The 15,484-nt window shown below is 33.5% G+C and overlaps 1 protein-coding gene and 1 long non-coding RNA gene across 2 annotated transcripts in view; one reads left to right on the forward strand and one right to left on the reverse strand.

Annotated features, from left to right (window-relative positions):
• The window catches only part of Mesr6 (misexpression suppressor of ras 6), a 582,772-nt gene that overhangs the window by 13,374 nt on the left and 553,914 nt on the right, over window positions 1-15,484 (reverse strand). The gene's annotated exons all lie outside the window — the stretch shown is intronic.
• Window positions 2,486-11,376, forward strand: LOC145972206 (uncharacterized). The gene is made up of 3 exons (XR_014439093.1): window positions 2,486-3,052; window positions 7,540-7,668; window positions 10,952-11,376. It is a non-coding gene; the product is annotated as an uncharacterized LOC145972206 (long non-coding RNA).

A 15,484-nucleotide genomic window follows, 5' to 3' on the forward strand; every position in this document is an offset into this window, starting at 1 on the left:
TAGTTATTACGATATTCCTTACAAACAGTATTCACAGAAAAACGAGTTATCAAGTGTTAAAGTGTCAAAAATATCAAGATATTTATTTATGTGTGTTATGTGATATTACCTGATAAAAAAAAGATATAAGACATAAGATCCTATAATTTACCGAATAATATCGATAATCCTAAATAACTGTAAAAATTATAAATATAATAACTGTATAAAAATATCTTTAGAAATTTTTTATGATTGATTACACTTAATCGCTTTATTTTAATAATATACATATTGACATTTTTTTTTGTTATTAATATTAAAATAATTTTTTAAATGTGCATTAAGCACACACATTTAAATTTTTTATGATTGATTACTTAATCGCTTTATTTTAATAATATAATATACATATTGACATTTCTTTTTTTTTGTTAATATTAAAATAATTTTTTTAAATGTGCATTAAGCACACATATTTAGAATTCAACATTCTTAATGATATTGCTTAATATTTGATTTATTACAGTTAATAATATTATACATCAATATTATACTAATGACTGTACAATAGCAAATATATAAAATAAAATCTTCTTTGCTACTTCTTCCTTTATTAATAAGGATACATTAATATTAATGTATCCTTATTAATAAAGAAAGAAGTAGCAAAGAAGATTTATAGAATAGATAGATTTTCCAAAATGAATATGCAATATACAATAGAAAAAAACGATTATTTTTATTGAACGCATATTGCGATTAAAAAATATTTCTAAAATAATTATGAAAACATATCTATTACTTTAATATATAAATTTTCTATTATATTCAAATGATGTTGTAATATATATATTCAATTAATCTTTTCTTGAACTTATAAAAATGGACAATAATATGTTATTTATGTGTAGAATTGAAAAAGTAGAAAAAAATTTTAAGATTAACAATTTTGAAAAATATAAAACTAATCATTTTTAAATAAATGTTTTAGAAAATATAAAATACATACAACGTGTTATATTCAAATTTTCGACATGTGAAACTATCCACATTTTGTGAATCTGCATAAACGTGGAAATACTCGTGCATTTTCTTCGCGAAATTATTTCTACGTCTTGTTCACGTTGGATATCGAGCGAACACACAGACTCGTGCGTATGGCGTATCCACCTGGATACGGAAAGAAGAAGGAAATCTCTTACGAGACGGAGGAATGAGACGAGGGTGGTGGTCGCGTATGGATTCGCTCTGGGCTGTTCCGAGGGCGAAGTTAGGACGGTTTGGAAATGATGAAAAAGCTTCTTGCGTCACTGTCAGCCGCCGCCGGTCCGTATTACCTCCCTATCTCCTTCCCCCGTCCCTCACAGCCTCGACTTTCCCCTACGTCGCCGTGTACCGAAGAACTTAGAGCCCCGTTCTCTCTCTCTATCCATCTTAATATTATTATTTCATTCCGCGCGAGCTCGGTTTTTAGGGCATCCTCATCTTGCTTTTCCCTTTTTCTCTCTCGCTCTCTTGCTTCTCGACGACCTAATCGTGCGATCCGCGCACAAGAGTTCGATCTCCCTGTTTCCCCCCTTGTGAAAACCATCTTCCGCCCTTCCCCGCCCCCAGGACCGATCCACCCGCCTCCGTCACTGGCACCCTCCACCTTCCGGAGCACCATCACTTACGGATCAATAGGGTATGGAAGATAAACGCACCTAGAGGGGATCTATGGGGTGGAGAGGACGCGTCAGCGCGGGTGGGACAACGGAAAGGGGAAAAAGAAGGGCAAAATGGTACGCACGCGAAGGTCCCGGTGTCCCATGTCAACGAGATACAGGGAATTTTTTGCCGCGGGTGAGATTCCTTACTTGAAAGCGACGTTGCTTTCGAGAAACCGCTCGATAATAGATGAGATAATGACCAATCAACGGGATTTGTGAAAGAATATAATTATGTAAATACATATAGAATATGCAAAAATTGATAACCTTAGCAACATGTAATACAATTTAATTTTGAAGCAACAATAAAATATAGAATGAGAAGAAGGGTTTTTAGTATTTTTAAAATTGAATATTAGTGTTGATAGAAAAAAAACACGAAAATATATTTGACATCTAAATATATTTTTAAAAAGACTCGAGACACATATAATTTACGAATATCGTAACGTTTCATATTTGTTTAATTATTATTTAGGAAACCAAATACGAGTACATATTTCGATAAATAATGCAATAGAATTTGCAAAACAAATTACATGAAATAATCAAGTATAATAAAATGATACGATATCCTGTAATTTAAAATTTTATTTTTACAGAAATTACGGAATATAGTTAAAGAGAGAACAATTTATATAAATCATAGAATTTAAATCATCCAGAATTCGGCGAGCATAAGCCTGTAAGTAATAACCTGTCGTGTTGCAAATCTTGCAATCTGCCGTGGCATTATTGAAAGTATCTCGCACGGTAACGAAGAGGAGGCGTTATTCAACGTCATTTCTTTTATCGATAAACGAGATGAAGCCCGAGTTCTCTTTTCGAAGGAGGAAATCGTTAGGAGAGCGACATGCAAATTCGTTCGAAACTTTCGCCCACCTCCGGCTCTAGTACCCTCTAGGCAAGAAAAGCGGGACACGGAAGAGGAGGGGGGAATGCAGACGCGACTCTCGAAGAAGACGAAGAACCGGTGGAGAAAGAGGAACAAGAGGTGGAAGAAGGCGGGTGTTTTCTGTTCCTGGCTCGTGGCGATTTATGCGCCCGAAATCGCGCGCCCCCGCTGGAAATGAAACGTCGCGAGGAAAAAGGGTAGAAGGGCGGACGGGGTGGATAGTGGAGCGAGGGGGATACGACGGTCGGATGGGGAGGCACGTGAAGGTGAGCGAGCGGTGGATTTTCTACGTGAGGTGCTTTCGCATGACCTCGTTGTCGCGAGAAAAATCGAGAATACGGCTGAAATCTCCGAGAGAAGGCTGGAATACCGTTCTGGAGAGTTTGGATGAATGCCGTAGCGAAGATCGGAACAAAGATCGTTTTACGGAGCAGGTTCTGAATTCTTTAATCAGGCATAAGCCACAGTATGTATAACATTAATTCGCATATCTTTTCTTTTCATATTGCATGGATATATAAAAAAATGATAATTTTCATGTTAAAAAAATTAGAGATTTATTTATATATATATTTTTAAATTTTGATCAATTTTTTTATCGTCTTTATAATTTCAAATGAGATCATATATAAAAATATTTACAATATATTCTCGAATTTTATATATATATATATATATATTTTTTTTTTACAATTTATATATGATAAAATATATAAAATATTTTATATATGAATAAAAAATATAAAATATAAATTAAAATAAATTAAAAATATAAATTGTCATATTCGTCTCTTATTACTCTTTAATTTCATTAGTTTTGATGAGTTTATTACAAAGACATCACTTAGATCTTATTATATATGTTTCCAATATTCTCTCGGTACACGTGTAACGGCGAATTACGTATAAAGTGTAGCCGCGCCTTTCATTACCTTATCTTCGGGAGGTTATCTCGAAACCGACAAAGGCGAACCCCACGGACCTTTCCATAAACGCGCCAATAACTTCGCTACAATTTCGCCGATAAATGTATCGGGGTGCCGCGTTGCGGTTTCGATCTTCCGATGTGGTGGCTGGCGCGGGTCATTTTTCAAGCCCCATGAATTTTTATCGCGTCGCGACGCATCCGGCCGCACGCCATATTTACCCGGCCACCCGATAGATTCTAAACCGGCGCCAAGAAATATTGTCGTAGAAAAAGAGGCGAAATAAAATTAAAGCGAGGCACGCAACACCGGTTCGCCTGTTTCCCGATCGCCGCGATCGCTATACATCGCGCTACACCTATTGTCTCTCTTCGTATCAACTTCTCTCCTTCTCGTCCTCCTCGCCACCTCCCTTTAATCGGCCGCGTGCCGCTAGCGGAGGGGCGGTATGGCAATATGCGAAGCGAGCCAAGCCCGTTTAATATCGCAGATCGAGGCACAAATGAATATTCATTAAACACATTTTTCCGATTTTAATTACATCCCCTAAGCGGATCTGGCCCAAGCTTACGCAGCACTTCTCTCGTTCTCCTCCGCTAGCTCGCTCTCTCTCTCTTTCTCTTTTTCACTCTCTCTCCTCCTTTCCACCTTTCTCCTGTCACTTTCTCTTTTCCTCACTGTGAGCTCGCTTCGCTGCCCTTCTCCGCAAAACCTTTACCATTCCTTCTCTCTTTCACTCTCCAAGATCCGCACGCTTTTTAATGAAATCCCCACGGTACAGGAGCAACGAATGCCATTATTAATATCACCGGTCTATCTTTGAGCACAATAAAGAATTACTTTGTTATTATTAATTCTAATGTCCGGTCCCCTCGGCCTCTTTTCCACCGCAATATTCGCATCGCTGTCGCACCGTCGCATAAAATTGGCGTATGATGATGTATATCGTGTTGAGATATTCTTGTTTAACTACGACGAGATTCGTTCGATGATACGACGCTGTTAAAATTTAATTTAGGTACACGACGACGTTTTTCCACTCGCGATGTCGCGCACGCGCTCGCATTCGCCGTTTGAAGTTTAATTTCGCTTCAGTTTTAATGCACCATTGTTGGGTGATAAGAATGATATGCGTCAATGTTTGTAATGTTAGTATATACACAGTGTGTAGATTAAAAAATTTGAGATTATTCGCAGCCAAAAAAATATTAAAGTAAAATAATAAAGTATCTATGCAAATAAAATTTATCATTAAATGATGATTTTATTCTGAGATAATATATTATATGTACAAATTTTAAATAAATTTGTATTATATACAAATTATATACAAATTTTAAATAATTCATAAACTTTGGTTTAATCATGTATATGTGTGCATGTATAAAATTAAGATTAGCTTACAATAATACGTAAAATATAAATTTCATTAAAAAAAAGAAAAAAAACAAAGTGATTCTCACATGTAAAAGATTCAAGAGAAACTCAAAACTTAAACTGTTATCAAGCAACTCGCGTCAGTTTTATTTAACAACTACATGTAATACTTAAATCCTCTTTAACATAAAGTCAAATTTTTCGTTTATACATTGTAGCTTTTAAATAAAAGTAAATTTTTTATATATAAATTTATATATGTATGTATATAACTTTATATATTTGTAAGAAAATGAATATCTATACTTACAATTTTATTAAGTGAATTTATGCTTGTTATACGAGTTATATATTTAATTAACTGCAAATTATATTAACTGAAAAATTATCAATATACCTTTTGCATGGTATTTTTTTATTCTTTCAATGTATTTTAATTTTTATTAATTTAATTTCAAATAGGAAAAGAAATTTCTCAGAAATCAGTAAAAAGTTACATAAATTACAAATGTGGTTTTCCAACTATTTCAACTTTAAGCTATATATTAACGGATCAATTATGATAGTCAATTTATTTATTACGATTTGAATTGGAACGTCAGATGCCGGTAAAAAAAATCTGTATTCTTCCAGTTTTTAAAAAGACATTTAAAATTTTCATTTAAAATCATCTAAAAATGTAAATCATAGATATAATGTGTTTATAATTAAAAGGATTCTAATGAGATAACAGAGAGAATTCGTAATTAATTAAAATGTGCGCAATTCGCGACATACATTCTTAAATCTTAACTCTCGCTTTAAGCGAGAGCAGAGTACGGTTCAAAGCGTCTCGTTAAACAGCCATACAGACCTCTTTCATCCCCCGCATGGTTTTTTCGCTCTCTTTTTCTTTCTCTTTCCAGCCCCAGACACCCCCGAATTTTTCTTTGTACCTTGCCTTCCCCCCCGTGTGTCCTCACCCTCGCCGCGAATCGCGCACACATGACGCGATGGCGAACGGCGAACGAACGACGCATGCGTCCATGATATTTTTTTCTTCTTTCATGGCATCCCCACCTCATTCCGCCTCTTGTAAGGCGAGGGGTGGCTTGGTGGTCGAGAGTACGGGTCGGCGAAGTAAGGGTGTTGCTATGGGCAACGCTAACGAGCTCCATGAGCGTCGTCAGATAGAGCAACACACCACCATGGTATTCTCGTGCCACCCCTCGCTTACCCCCGTACGCCCCCGTTGACTCCTATGACGCTACGACAAACCTCATAGAAAGTTGGTTATGCATAAATACGGTCGCTTATGTGATTGTCGACGGTTGTACGATCAGAAATGAGATGTTGAAGATTAATCAAGTACGTATTTTTCTGAAATTTCAAGATTGTTTTCTATCGATATATTTCTGAATTATCAATTTTCCATTTTAATTTCAATAAATTCTTATTAAACTAAAAATTTTCTTATATATATATATATATATATATACTAATTTAGTAATTCTTAAACAATAAATGATATAATCAAAAGTGATATATATGTTTTATTGTAAATTTTTGAAGCATTTATTGCTAACATCAAATTAAAATGATCGAGTAAAACTCTCGATTGTTTATAAATCACTTTATTCCCATTATGTCACCTATTTATAAATAATAAAAATGAAATTAGAATATCTTAATCACACATGTAGATCTTTTCAACAATCTTAAAATTTACACAAGTATTTTTTTGTCTGGATATTCGAAATGTCTCTATTAATTAATATACTTTAATAAAGCTTATTTTTCATAAATTTATAACGTGACATTAAATATAAATTTGTCTAAATTAGATATATTTAAATATATTTATAAATATTGTATATATCGCATATATTGTATACGTATTATTAAAGTAGATATCCGTAGTGTAAAAAAATTAATAAAAATTTTTTATTAAAGATAATAAAAATTTATAGCTATCCCATTTAATTGTTAAGCTGAACATTATAAAATAATAAATGTTTTTTTTTAATTTGTTATTCAATAAGAATATATATAAAAGTTAATTTTAAACATGAAAAACATTTATAAAACATTTTCATAAAGGATTAGGGGAAAATTCTATGCTATTTAAATATATTTTCACTTTTTGTAATGTTCATAAGATAAAGAGGATAAAATTAGAATTGTAAAGATATAAGATAATTCTTCGGAAGATTAATTTGATATTAAGGAAATGACGAATTTTATTTTCGGGAGGATTGTTAGGACGAGGATCACGCGGTTAGGGATGAATCAGTGAGGGTTTGTCGACCACGACGGACCGCGGGAGGGTTGCTGTCAGGGTGGGAAGGCAATTACGTAATCAAGTAATTAGTCCCTGACCTGAGATAACAGGTTTCCTCGTAGTATTCAACCGTCCTGATTTTCTCTATAACCTTCTTCGAGTTCCTTCACCTTTCTATGTACTAATTTATTTAATTCAATCTCAATAAAAAGTATATATTTTTATTTAGCAATTATTTTACAACTTATTTAGTCATTGTAAAATATATTTTAAGTGTATCCTTGAAAGTATTTATATAAAAAATAAAAATTATATTTACACTATCATGTCAATAAATTACTATTATTAAAATGACAATGGAATCTTTTGAAATTTTTGGCATGTTTTCAGGATATATTTTTTTCGTGACATATGCAGGCAACATCGAGGATGTTTTTCGCGCACTGAAAATTTACGAGGGTGAGGGTAGCATTATGAGTGGCGAACCGACATCGATGGAAGGCAGTTAAAGGAGACCGAGTAAATCTTACTTATTGCTATATTTTAATATAACGATGGTATAAGAACGCTCCACCTCCTGCCGTTAACATTTATTTCGAGCCATCCTCTCTCGTTCATCTCCGTAATCCCTTTGCGGTTTCGCATTAATATTCCACGCGCAATGTACAAGCCGCCATATGTATTAGTGCACGCTTGTGATATACGAAACATCTGCGACGAGATTAATTTTATTCGAAGTTTTCTTAAAAATCATTAAACATAGATGAAAAGATCGTATTATTGTTTATTTCATGTGACTTGGATAGGCGACTTTCTCTAGATGTATATTTAATGTATAAATTATTATATAATTTGATGTTATTAAAGTATAAGTCTACTCTACTATATATATGTATATGATGATCTATAATTATAAAAGTGTAAAAAGAGCAAAAGTTACGTGAAATATAAATTAATTAATAAAAACAGAACATTTTTTATAAAGAATATTAACGTTTATATTCATTATTAGATATTAAAGGCTTTTTCTAATGTCATTGTTTCCTATAAAACATATCCGTTCGCGACACAAGAGTCCAAGAGTAAAATCAGAATTTATAAGAACGCGAAGTCGCGAAGAATGATCAACGAAACGTGAAACGAGTCACAGGCATCGAGTTGTTCTTTCACAATTATTGTTCATAGCACAAAGGACGTTCTTTTTTATTTCTTTCTGCTTCTTGCTTTTCTTTCTCTTTTCTATATCAGTCAGTTGCTCTCACCACCTTCATCTTGATAGATAATACCAGCTTGGATATAATGATGACCTCGCGCAAGAAGTACAATGCGATATTTTCTTTTGCTAAATTATCAGCCCGCTACTTTCTCCAGCTTCTGCGCTTCGCTCCACTTAAGAAACTAGTGACTATGTCTCTTTATTTCTTTCCTGCGGCTGTTGTGTCTTTCCTTGCATTTATTGTACAATTTTGTTAAATGTCTGTAATACAGATATTGTTATACATTCTAATCAGCACGGTTAGATTAAATTTATTGAGAAATACTTCAAAATAGTTGAAGCGAGAAAAAGAGAGAGAGATGGATAATTATGTGCTAAACTATTTTATACATCTTTATTTAAGAGACCAAAAATATTTCTCAGCAAATTTATAATCTTTTTACTTTTTCGTATTTTTTTAATATAACTACATACATGGTTTCGCGTAAAAATAAAATATTTGCAAGAAAATATTCGCAAAATTCCGAGCATAAGAAAACGTCTTCACAGAATGTTCAGTAGCGTTCACGATCATGATAGGATCAATGACGGGAATTCTGATGACCGAACGCTAACGCAGTTCGGGATGATAAGAAAATTCCCATCGCCGTAATATTCACCAGATCTCGGTTTATTTTCGCAGGCGGGTGACGGTTGAAGCAATTCGCGCGGAAGCTGGAGACACAAACAATCTGGCGTGCTCGCGGATGATAAATGTTTTCGTTTCGCGGCATCTCACCGAAGTGTAGTGCTTTTAAATCCAATTCCCATAATGCTTACCGTTTCTGTCCCTTCGTCCGAGCTATCCCGATGCTCGTCACACCTTGTCTAACCAATGAGGTGGACTGGGAGGGAGGTGGCTGGGAAGAGGGATGCTGGAGGGCGCGAGGGAGGATGCGAGATTCGCCGCAAGCGCGTCCAAACAAACCCAAACCAAGGGATTTGAGTGCCTCACGTTCTGAGGGATTTCGTAAGCGCGCCCACGACTCGCCGTTGTCTCATTTCCCTAGCGCGCAAAGTCCTTTTCCCGAAAAAAAGACGCTGAGATTGCACGCGTATGCAAAACGAGGGCCCTCTTTCAGTCGCGTCGCCGGCGATTGAAACGCGCCGGAATACTCTTCCGATCTTGCAAAAGCATCGGAGTGATATTGGGGTTCTTCACCTCCAAATGGATGAGTCGTTTTATTATTAAACGAGAGGATCAAAAAGAGGGATATTTACATTTTATATGAGTATTCGATGAATACTTTAAAAGTGCACGTAATTATTTTTAATTTTATATTTTATTAAATAATTAATTAATATTTGACTTTTCTCTAATATAATATCATATTAAATAATATCTATATTTGATTCTTCCCAAGTTTTTGTGTATAGTAAAATTAAATTCTTTATACTCTATAATATATTAATCTATCTTTTACATTCCAAAAAAAAACAAAATATTATAAGGTTTATAAAAATTTTTATTAGTAATTATTATATTTATTGCAATAACATTTTTACTGAATATCCATTGTTTTAGCTGGTTATTATATTACTCTTGTTTTTCGATAGGATTCACAGGATTTTGTTTATACATTAATATAAATCTCTAGTCTGTATATGTACGCATTCGCGAGAGAACGCGCGCGCATATACAAAAAGAGTCATGCCGCGAAATAATCCCCTATGCCGGCTTATTGATCAGATCACAAGTCGTTGGAACACGCTATCCAATTCCGACCACCACACCCACCGCCCTTCAGGAACGAGGCATTTTTATTCGTGCAGTCTCACCCTCATCGCTCCTTCCATCTCGCCTCACCTCGTCGCACCACCCTCCCCCTCGAGGGGACATCAGGGTAGCAAAGTCGCGAAAGCGCCATTTTTTATTTCACTTACGTCGAGGAATAGTAGCATGTGGAGAATCATTAATAACCACGTTGATTCTTACGAGGATTAAAGAGAAAGGGAAAGAGAGAGGAGCATGTTCATTTTATGACGCTGCAGTCATTTTCCTAATAAATGTCAGAAGAAATAAAGATGTATATAAATATATAATCTTTGAAAGAGATTATATATAGTGATCACACGTGGCGATGCGATAAATTTGATAGAAATTAGTTATGTTATGATTAGATTTGTATATTGCTCGATTTTGTCTATTATTAAAATAAAGCCAAGATGAATTTGAGAAAAGACAGTGATACTTAAATATATAATAAAATAAATATAAATTTGGCGTGTTAATATTATATATGTTTAATTCTTTTTTAGTTAGTTTTTTTGTATAATTATATTTCTATACATAAATATATGTGTGCGAAACTTTACATATATAAAAATGTAATTTTCACATTTATTAATATTCTTAAAACATGAAATTTACTAATGGAAAAAATAGTAGAATAATTCTATATTTTTATATTTAATAATTATGTGTTAAGATTTCGCAAATGATGATTTTTATTGCGAGATAAATTGCGAAAATATTTGACATTTTGTTATGTATAGTTACAATATATACATCTTTTTCATGCTTTTCTCTCCTTCCATTTATTCAAGCAGGTCTCGGGTCCCCGCTCGAGGATGGATTCCGCCGCTGCTGCATCGAAGAAAGAGGATTTTCGATGTTTCGTTGAAAGGAGGAGGCTGAAATGAGGAACGAAGGAGGACGGAGAGTGGCTAGTAGGGGCTGGTTAAATAAGGAACAGAAATAAATAGGAAGGGAAGAAAAGAGCTCGTTAGGGGGTCTCCGCGAGTTTCCGAGTACCCAACTACCTAACCAAACCACCCTCCTGTTTTCCGTTCCGCTCTCCTCTTCTCTAGTTCCTTCTTCTGATTCGTCTCTATTCGTTTCATGCACGTATAACGCCATGCTTCTGCATCGCGACTTTCCGATATATCTTACAACATGTCTGCTTGCTCGCGGCAGAATTGATTAAAGCAGTCGCGGAATATGATGATGGATTAATCTCTGCTCTTTCATTATGTAGAATAAATTAGAAGCTGTATTTCTTTAAATTATAGACATAGAGTATAAGCCAATCGTTAACATTGAGACTTTAATATTATAATTATTAGAAACAGAAGAGTTACATTTCTAATATTATATTAGAAATGTAAATAGATAACAAAAATTTTTATTTTTTGATTTACTGATAATAAAATAAAATAATTTAATAAAATTTTATAATTCAAAATTTTTTAGCTGTTATTAATTTAATTATTTAATTTAATTTTGTTATTTTTTGAAAAGTATTACTGTTTTAAAAAAAATTATTACATTTTGAATTACATTTTTTATAACTCTGCGTTATAATATTTAAATAATAATCAAAAAAAAAAAAAGGAAGCTTATAGTGATACAGCTAGTTCGTTTATAAATGTCAATAATGTTTATATTATCATCGACATTGCGTTAAAAATGCAAGTAGACCGCTATTGGGAACAAGATCTCTTTCGTAGTGTCCTTTCTTTTCATAAACTGCCGAAATCACGACACGATGATCACGTACTGACTGTATCAAATATTAACGGGTTAATTTCTCGCAAGATAGTCAGTCCATTTCTGTGGGCGGCCAACCCTTTCATCAAGAAAGGAAGGAAGGAAGGAAGGAAGGAAGGAAGCAAGATCGTCGCTCTCGATGAAGGGTCGACTAGATTCCGTTGAGGGCTTTCGCTGGCGAGTTTAACGGGGTTTTGTTGGTCGCGTTGGTCTCCGGGTTCGGGCCAAGCAGATGGAAGAGGGTGAAGACTGGGGGGGAGGAAGAGGAGGCGTTTTAGCGAGTTACGAGCAATTGCCCACCGCCATTCTGCGCCATCGCTTCGTTCTTTAACCGGCCCTCTCTATGCCCATCACTGGAACCCCTTTCTACCTCCTTGCACGAAGGGTAAAAGCTTGATAGGAACCAGGAAAATTGCGTGATTAACCGAAACCGTCTCCCAAGCTCATCAACACGCTTCTGCGACCGCGAGGATCGGCCTATCTCCGAACTATGTGGCTACCGTTTTAAAAGATCGCGGTAGATCTCTTTTGATATATCTCTCTTTCTTTCCATGCCCCTCGTCCGAAAAGTTGAAGCTTATCTGCTTGATAAGTTCGTAAAATCGTGCAATCGTCGTCGACGGACCGAACATCATGTTCTTAATTTTATTGTCCGTGATATAATTTACAGATAGACCATTAAAGATTGTAGAATTAAGGAATTGATAGATTATTGTAATAATATAAAATGTGAAAGAGAGAGATCAAGAGAGAGAGAGAGAGAGAGAGAGAGAGAGAGAGAGAGAGAGAGAGAGAGAGAGAGAGAGAGAGAGAGAGAGAGAGAGAGAGAGAGAGAGAGAGCGTATAAATAATACATTTTGAATTCATGATTAAATGTATAAAATATTTTAAATACCTTACATATTTTTTCATGATTACATAAAGTTTTTAATGTTTAAAATCCATATTTGAAAAATAAGATTATTCCAATAAATTTATTTGTCACATATAAGGTCTATCCGTTTTTTAAATTGTTTATATGATTCAATAAATATTAGTGCATCAATAATAAAATAAACAGTATAGTTTTTATGATTTTGATATCATTATAAAATGAGATATTTAAAAAAATTATTACGAAAAAAAATTACTACTAAAAACTATTACTAATTAAAAATTATTACTAATACTAAATATCACTAGAAAGATTCATTAGAACTTCCTGCAATTGCATATATATATCGATATATGCGAAGAGAAAAGTGATATATTTTATTGTTTGAATAAAAGATACTTTCTTGTAAAAAACAAAATACATTTTGTTTAAAATTTTGCTTTAATCCCGCAATGATTATCTAAAGACAAAAGTATCGATTGCATTCTTTTTTTGCTTTCTTTCCTCTTTCTGCTTGAGTCTGATGGAGATCGAATTATCTGGCAGTCGAGAAATTACGCGAGCAGAATCAGCGTAAACAGCAAAACGATGGATGAGGCTTAATATGGATAATCCGCGGTTGATTGGGTCAATTAAAGGCGTTCAGGTAAATCTAGACGAATCGAGAACTAATTCTTGCTTCTTTGTTTAAAGAAATGAAAAATTAAAAAAAAGTATATTGTATTGTTTATAGTGCACATATTTTTTTATATTTTTATATTTTGTAATTTTATATTTTTATATTTTCTATGCGTATTTCTATTCTTAAATAAATATAATTACGGAAATAAATGATTGAAATACTAAAATGATAAACGAAAATGGATGTTATAAGACAGTATAATTAATTGTCAGCGAAATAAAGTTATCCATTTTATATGCAGATGTGTCTACAGTATATATCTACATACGTCTATGTATTCAACATTTTTACGAGATTTAATAAAAGTTGATGCAGAATCTCTAATCAAATCTGTTTTACATTTTTAGCGACTGTGAAATGAAAAAATTTTTAGAGAAATGTTATTGTAAAAAATATTCAATAAATAACGAGTATCTTTTATTCAAAATAAGAGGAAAAAATCTAGTAGACTTTGAAAGCTGTTAAAGTGATGAGTAAGCGTGTGTCTCATATAAATAATTATATAAATAATTATATATATAATTATATACATGAGTAGATGTGTGTCTCATATAAATAATTATATATATTATGTATTGCGTATATATAGATAGCAAAAAAGAAGAGACTGCAAATGTAAGATGTAAAAGAAACGAAGAAAATTATAAATTATTTTGTTTTTATTTTTTATATAAATGTAAATGTAATTTAATATATATAATATGTGTGTGTATGTAGATAAATGTGTGTATTTATATATGCATGTATGTATAATTTATATTAAATATTTCAAATATTTCGAAATAAAATGTACATTTTATATACACATTTTTTATATTACATATGTTGTAAAATAGATTATTATAGTAAAGATAAAAAAGGGACAATATTACAAGTAACAAATAATTTATTGATGACTTACGTCATCTCCGCCGATGACTTCCCGAGCCTCTTTCCTCTTCCTTCTCTTTCTCCTCTCTTGTTCGTTCTCTCTATTGCTTCTTCATGACACAAACACAACATTCACGCGCGAAAATACGGTTAAATTCTCGCGCACTGACTAATCGGCAAAATACGACGAACGCGGCACTCCCGTTAATCGTGACGCACATTATATTACATATATTTTGGCGAGAATATAACGCGAAAACTGATAACATTCATGCGAAGTTCAATTCGAAAATTATGTAGCCATATTTACGAACCACACTCGCCGCGCCAATGCTACCAACCTCTATTTTGTTAACAGATAATTTATGTTTACATTTCAAAATACCTTTATTATTATTCCATACTCTCGAAAATATAGGCAAGTTATTTCTAAATTGATAAAAAATTAAAAACGCGAAATGCGTGAGATATATTCCAACTCGTCAATGAAATAATTATCATCGCAAATATTGAAATGTTAATAATTCGTAATTTCTTACCGACAGATTTACGATTAACAGTGAGTCTTCTAGCGAATTCCAATACTGCTAATTGTAATAATCTGTTAACAATAAAGGAACGATTGTCTTTTTAATTCCCGTCACGCACGATCGAGAGATAATACAATACATACGTGTGAATATAGAAACAAATCGCGCTGCTGCCTGCCCGCTAGAGTCGCGACGCGTGAATGTCGTCACATGTAAACAATAAACGCGCTGTACGTACGCCTAACATCGCATATCATACTGATGACGTAACACAGTATTTATTGCCACTACACGAAATATATAACGCGCTATTAAATAGATGTACGTGAAATATTCACGTTATTCCAAATTAACGAATAACGTAATCTTCGTTATTTTAATCATTCAATTTTATGATTCGCGTGTTATATTCGTATATTGTGCTTTCTCAATCAGAAAACAACGAGGAAATTACTTATCGAAATCGGCGGAAAAATTTTACGCGGAAAAGCGCGTAATAAAATATATCTGAATCCACGCATATTTAAAGAACTAATTATCGTCTGTAAATAACGCGATAAAATAATAATTCATAATTACACAGCGCGAATTAATTATCTATTGCAATTGGCGACTCGCAGGCGTACCAACCGTT

The sequence above is a fragment of the Camponotus vicinus genome, unplaced genomic scaffold, assembly GCF_025532165.1.
Source record: "Camponotus vicinus isolate PSW18456_S1 unplaced genomic scaffold, iyCamVici1.0 SCAF_5, whole genome shotgun sequence".
In the NCBI taxonomy this organism is placed as follows: domain Eukaryota; kingdom Metazoa; phylum Arthropoda; class Insecta; order Hymenoptera; family Formicidae; genus Camponotus; species Camponotus vicinus.